The sequence below is a fragment of the Vicia villosa genome, linkage group LG1 (genome assembly GCF_029867415.1).
Source record: "Vicia villosa cultivar HV-30 ecotype Madison, WI linkage group LG1, Vvil1.0, whole genome shotgun sequence".
NCBI classification, from domain to species: domain Eukaryota; kingdom Viridiplantae; phylum Streptophyta; class Magnoliopsida; order Fabales; family Fabaceae; genus Vicia; species Vicia villosa.
Genome location: NC_081180.1, coordinates 174,816,406 through 174,822,579, shown reverse-complemented (window position 1 = coordinate 174,822,579; position 6,174 = coordinate 174,816,406). Strand labels below are relative to the sequence as shown.

Genomic DNA, 6,174 nt, shown 5'->3' with positions numbered 1-6,174 from the left:
AGCAAATAGCCTCTACTAGATGCCTAAACAATCACAAAATCAAGCCAAGGAGTTTCACACAAAATTACGGGTCATTTGTACAAGTTACGATGCAATTGTCAACCAAAAACAAGCTATTCACATGTGAGAAAGAAGAATCGAGCAAAGTATGAAAACATGATTCAAAAATTCCAATTCCAGGTCTTAGGACCTCTAAACATCCCTAGTTATATGTACAAAAAGGGACCGACATTATTGCATGAATGCATTTCAATTTGAGAGCACAAACGTCACAAACATCTATTAAAAACGCATGTTAATCGAGTCAAACAACACTAACCAAATACCAATCAAAACAAAGAATTAGGAATTCATTTTTTATACACAACATCATGGGTTAGTCTACAGCAATCATACAAAAATTGGTAGTAAAATTCTGATCCTAAGGTACTAAACGAAATCACTTTGCGAAATCTATCAAAACCGAAAGAAACATGAACATACCAAAGTAAATGATTTACTAAAAATAACAAACTAATTTCTAAAAATCTACAAAAAATACCACAATTATTTGCACACATAGAAGTATCTAAAACATATTTTTATTTATTTTTTATTTCGTGAGATAATGATTTACGAGTTAAAAGTTAGAAGAGAAACAAATAAATAAGGAAAACTCTAACCATACAGGGGGTGCAAAAGCAAAATGAAAATGAACAGAAACCAGTGTAATTCACGTATGGGCCTATTGACTAGGGGTGTGAACAACAATTCGGACTAGCCCAGATTTTGATAAAGTTTTGCTTGACCCAATTAATCACAATTATTTTCAGATTAGCAACTAAATCCAATTATTCACACTAATAAACAAATTAGATGTTAATCACCCCAATTAAATCCACGTTAATGCAGATTAGAATAAAAGAGGAATTAGGTCAAGAAAATGTGACCTTTGGGCTTCTGAACCTCTCTTCTCCTTTCTCTCACGACGGCGACGGTGGGTTCTTTCTTCTCCGACGAGATTCTCATCGCTCATCCTCACCTTACGAACAAACACTTCCGTCCTCTATCTGAACCTCTTTCTCCGTCTTCTCTCACTCTCAGACTTTGATTCGTTAATCGCTCACAAAATGCACTCACACGTCGAATTTAGGGGAGAAGAAGAACACGATTTGTCCACCGAATGTACACTCCGGCGAATTTGACGACGGAACCAAGAAAACCAGAGGAGCCTAGATTATTCAGGTAATACGCATCCGGTGATCTTGAACTCATTCCTCTCTTTTCGTTTTCTGCGATTCATCATCTTCTTTTCTGAATCCAGAGTCGTTGTTGTTGGTGATGATGATGATATTATTGTCGTTGTTGCAGTGAAATTTCTTGAAGAAGATTTGATGATGAACGTGATGGTAATCGACGATTGGAGATGCGTTGAAGAAGATTTTGAGGATGCGGAGAAGATGATTATTGCAGGTTCTGAGTCTTTTGTGCGTAGTGATTGAAGATTCGTGAATGATTTCTTAGAATGTGGGGTTCTGAGATTGAAACGTGAAGGGAGAAGATTGGAGAATTCTGATTGAAGGTGAGAACGATGAAGATAAAAATGATGAGAGAGTTTGAATGAAGGTGGAGGTTCGGATTTTATAGCAGTGTAGGAAAGAGTCGAATGGCTAAAAGGTGAGTTTTCTCTTCTGATTTTCTGTTGAATAATTCTGTTATTTCTGTTATGGATCCTTTCCCCCTCATTTTCTGTTATGAGGTTGTTAGGGATGGTTCTCGATTGAAGGGTGACGAATTTGGTTAATTGAAGGGGAGGGAAATTCTGTTTGAAGTTTGTTATATGGTGTGGGGATTCTGTTTTGACAGTTAGGTGTCGGTTAGAAGGGAATTGTTGGTTAGGAGTTTAGGGCTGATTCTAAAACAGTTGGGTTAGTGTTATGAGACAGTTACCTTGGTCTTGAAATTGCTTGGGAATTGTCTACTGATTTTTGGTTGCTTTAAATACATTTCTGCTCGGCTTGTTTCCTCTTGGATTTGCGTCTGAGCTGGTTTGAATTATATGTAGGTTTGTGAATGTACACTTGTGCGGGCTGCTGCTTGATGGTTGTATGTTTGGAGTTGCCGGTTTTCCAATGTAAGATATGGCTAACCTTTCATGAATGGGCCTCGTGTGAATGTGGCGTACATGTTTTGGTTATGGTATATGGTTAGTAGGATTTGGATGCAGGGACTGGTCTTGAGTATATTGTGCAGAGTATGGTTTTGGATTGTTATTGACTGCAAATCATTTTTTTTGTTTTGTTTTGCAGGATGCTGGTGGTTTAATTGGAAGTGCAGCAGGTTTGCGGTGCGGCTGCGGTTTGATTTCTTTTTGGTTTATGGCTGAAGGGTCGAACTGGTTTATTTATGGTTTGTTCTGAATTTTTTTGTGTAGATTATGTGAATAGCTTGAGATGATTCTTTTCAAGTGATGTTTGTATTTGAATGCCTTTTGTAAATGAATGGAAATGTGTGGCTTGAGGTATGTAAGTTGTATGGTGAGGGACTGATAGTGTTGGTTCTTCTCGCAGACTTGGCATACATGTGGTGAGGATAGCACTACAACATCGTGGTTTCATTAAACTTGAAGCACACTATAGATCAAAATTTGAAGTCCTGGCATGGTTGATAGAGTCTTGTGATGGAATCAGGGATGAAAGCATACCATTGATGGCAGCTTAGGATTAAAAAGAATAGGATGAAGTAATTCTTTGTATAGTTTGTTTTTTTTGTGATGAGATTTGGTGATAAATGTTGTAATGGATTTCAACCTGAATTAAGTGTTGAATAGAATTTGGGAATGGACTTTGGGAAGATTACAGATGACCTTTGAATGAATCTTAATTGAGCAAATCCGTATTGAATGCACCTTGAGATATCTTTGTTGTACTAGTAACTCCATATGAACATGTCCACGCTCTCCACCCTGTTAACTCTTGGACTCAAAAGTAGAAGACCAAGTACTCAAAACAAACTTCCTTCCCCAAATTGCATATCTCTTTTTCTTGACTTTGAAATGGCATTAGTGGCATGATAATGTAATGAAAATTGAAGCCATGACACTTTGACGTTGTAAGAAACCTTTGTCCATCGAGTAATTAATTCAATCTCCTCCCACCTTTGCAAATTTGAGTAAAACCACCCAAGTGAAATAGTAACCAAAGATGTAGATCAACATTAGTATAGTAAAAGTCAACTTCACTTGGTTAGCTCTCACTATTAGTCAACAACCTTGCACATAATTTCCACGTGTCTTTTCCGTCAATATATCAATAACACCAACAATTGAACCACTAGGTATTCTCCTGAGACCCCCAAGCTCTTAGGGAAATAAACCCTAAGTCAAGACATCCCATGTGAATAGAATTCCTCTCATCAAGTGCCTCTCAAGATCTGAACTAATCATAGTCTCGATCATGTGCAAGACGCCATCCTTGAGGAGATAAATAACCTTGCAAAGACCTAAGTGAAACCTCAACTTGTTTTGTGACCTTTGATCCCATGCTTTTATATGCTTTATTTAATGAATGAATGCAAAGTCATGTTAATGTCCTAATGGAGGTATGCAGATGAAATGGGAAGCTTAAGCCAGTTAAAAGTAAAGGGGTAGGACAAATTTGGGGTATGACAGCTGCCCCTATTTAATCGTCTTAAACCTGAAGGTGAGATTGGCGCTAGCCTTTCGAACATTCGCGGTAGAAGAAGATTAAATATCAAAGTACCAGAAATTTGTCCTAAAGAGAAGATGGTGTAAGTGTTATCCTTATTTTTGTTTTGATATCTGCTGGGGAAAGAGAATTTTTTTTGTTTTGTTTTTTTCTGGTGGAAGAGTTTATGGTGAATAATGGTTGAATGGAGATAGCTTGTAACGTAGCCAAAGTGCCAATACAAGGTTCTCGATGGAAATGATTGTTGTATGAAACTATGATTTGGAAGTATGGGTCCGATGGAAAGATGGGATCTACTGACCCAAAAAGAAAACAAGGATAAATGACTAGAAACTAGGGTAAGATCAACGGACCTACGACCCACAAGAATTGAAAAAGATGAGGATAAGGTCGACAGACCTACGATCCACAAGAACTGAAAGAGGTGAGGATAAGGTCAACGGACCTACGATCCACAAGAATTGGAAAAGATGAGGATAAGGTCAACGGACCTACGATCCAAACGAATTGAAAAAGATGAGGATAAGGTCAACGGACCTACGATCCGCAAGAATTGAAAAAGGTGAGGATAAGGTCAACGGACCTACGATCCACAAGAATTGGAAAAAAGGGATGATCATCAACACTGGGGTTGGAGGACATCAACGCTGAGGTTGGAGCGTATCAACACTGAGGTTGGGGCGTATCGACACTGAGGTTGGGGGACATCAACACTGAGGTTGTGAAAAGAAAGGCGTCGACACTGAGGTCGAGGACATCAACACTGAGGTTGGATAAGAAAAGGATAGACATCAACACTGAGGTTGAAAAAGAAAGATATCGACGCTGAGGTCAAGGGAAGAAAGAATTAATATCAACACTGAGGTTGAAAAAGAAAGATATCGACGTTGAGGTCAAGGGAAGAAAGAATTAATATCAACACTGAGGTTGGAAAAGAAAGATATCGACGCTGAGGTCAAGGGAAGAAAGAATTAATATCAACACTGAGGTTGGAAATTAATCTTGAAATGGTTTTCCAGGACGGAAGGCAAAGGATACACAACGCAGGGGTTGGATCTAAAAGTTTTCCCGTACGAGGGAAGGGATCACGGAGACTAGTCACGACTAGACTCGATCAAAAGACATAATCACGAAGATGTTGATGCTGGCGAAGCATAAGAATTACATTAATCCCTCAGGCCAAAGGCGGGGTGTAACTCATCAAGAGTGGCAATCGTTCGAATTGCCACACACCAAGTATGGTTATTCAAACGGTTGAAAAATGAGATGGGTTGAATGCCCACCCTCATTCGCACTCTAATCTTCACGCAGCACACGGGAAATAACCTCGGAGACAACGATTCTGACGAAGAAGGCCAGGAGAGAGAAGATAAGATTTCTTTTGGGGATTGAGAATACCAGGTATTGGCACCACGGTTTGAGGAGATTTGTGATGTAGTAGCAGATATCAATCGGAGTTTGTAAGGACAAATTTTTATGTGGGGAAGTATCGTTGTCTTGATTGAATGTTGATTTGTATTATCTGGCTTATGCTTTGTATGCATGTTTGAATTTTTCTATGGCGTAATGTTCCATTTTGATGGATATGCTACGCTTTTGAGGATGCAATGTTATATGCAATGGAAACTATATGCAAAGTGCCAAATAAAGGCATTAGTGCTAGGAGGAGGATCATTGGGGTCCGTTGCTTATTGTCTTGAGGTGCCAATATGAATCGGTGTTGGAAACCCTACAGTACCAAAGATTATTGGCAACTGCCTTGAGGGTTGGAATGTAGCTTTGTTGGGGAGGAAGTGACTTCATTTGACTTTCCCTACATCTTGAATTGCTTGGGGATGGTGAGCTTGAGGAGATTCCCTCGATTCAGCATGTTGAGGATGAGAAATTCAGACAAGGAGACCAGGTTGGGGGGAGTGGAACAAACTCCCATAAACTCATGTGCTTGGGGAGAGACCGAAGTTCTAGGAGAAATAAACTCCTATGATCGGGGAGAGCAATACAACTCAGAAGATTGTGCCCCAAGATTCGTGGACTACGAAGGAATTTGCCCCAAAGGATCCTTGGAGGGATTTGTCGAATCTCGACGTAACTGCCCCAGATTGGATGAACTCAAGAGAGATTCCTCGACTTGATTGCCCCAGATTGACCAACGGTGAATGGAAGCCTCAGTTGACAGAGTCTTTACATAACTTGCCCCTTGGAGTAATCAGCCTTTGAAGTGAATGGCTCATGGAATCGATCAACTTTTTCTGCAGTTGTTCATTGTTTGATCTTCCTTGATGCCAAATGTTTATTCACAAGTAAAAGATATTTGTTTTGAAGATGCTAATATTAATGCACTGCTTATGCTAGCTTCGAGATCAAATTTATTGAAATAAAGTTGTGACATTCAGTGTTTGAATTATTTGTCATATCGATACCAACATGAATGGTAAGCACGCATCTAGGAGTCAGTTTTACATAACTTGCTTTTGAAATAAACCCTGCT

General features: G+C 39.2%; 1 long non-coding RNA gene across 1 annotated transcript; it reads left to right on the top strand.

Moving 5' to 3' along the window:
- The first annotated feature begins 909 nt into the window (after positions 1 to 909).
- Positions 910 to 2,114, top strand: LOC131620614 (uncharacterized). The gene is made up of 3 exons (XR_009289204.1): positions 910 to 1,224; positions 1,351 to 1,656; positions 2,045 to 2,114. It is a non-coding gene; the product is annotated as an uncharacterized LOC131620614 (long non-coding RNA).
- The last annotated feature ends 4,060 nt before the right edge of the window (positions 2,115 to 6,174 follow it).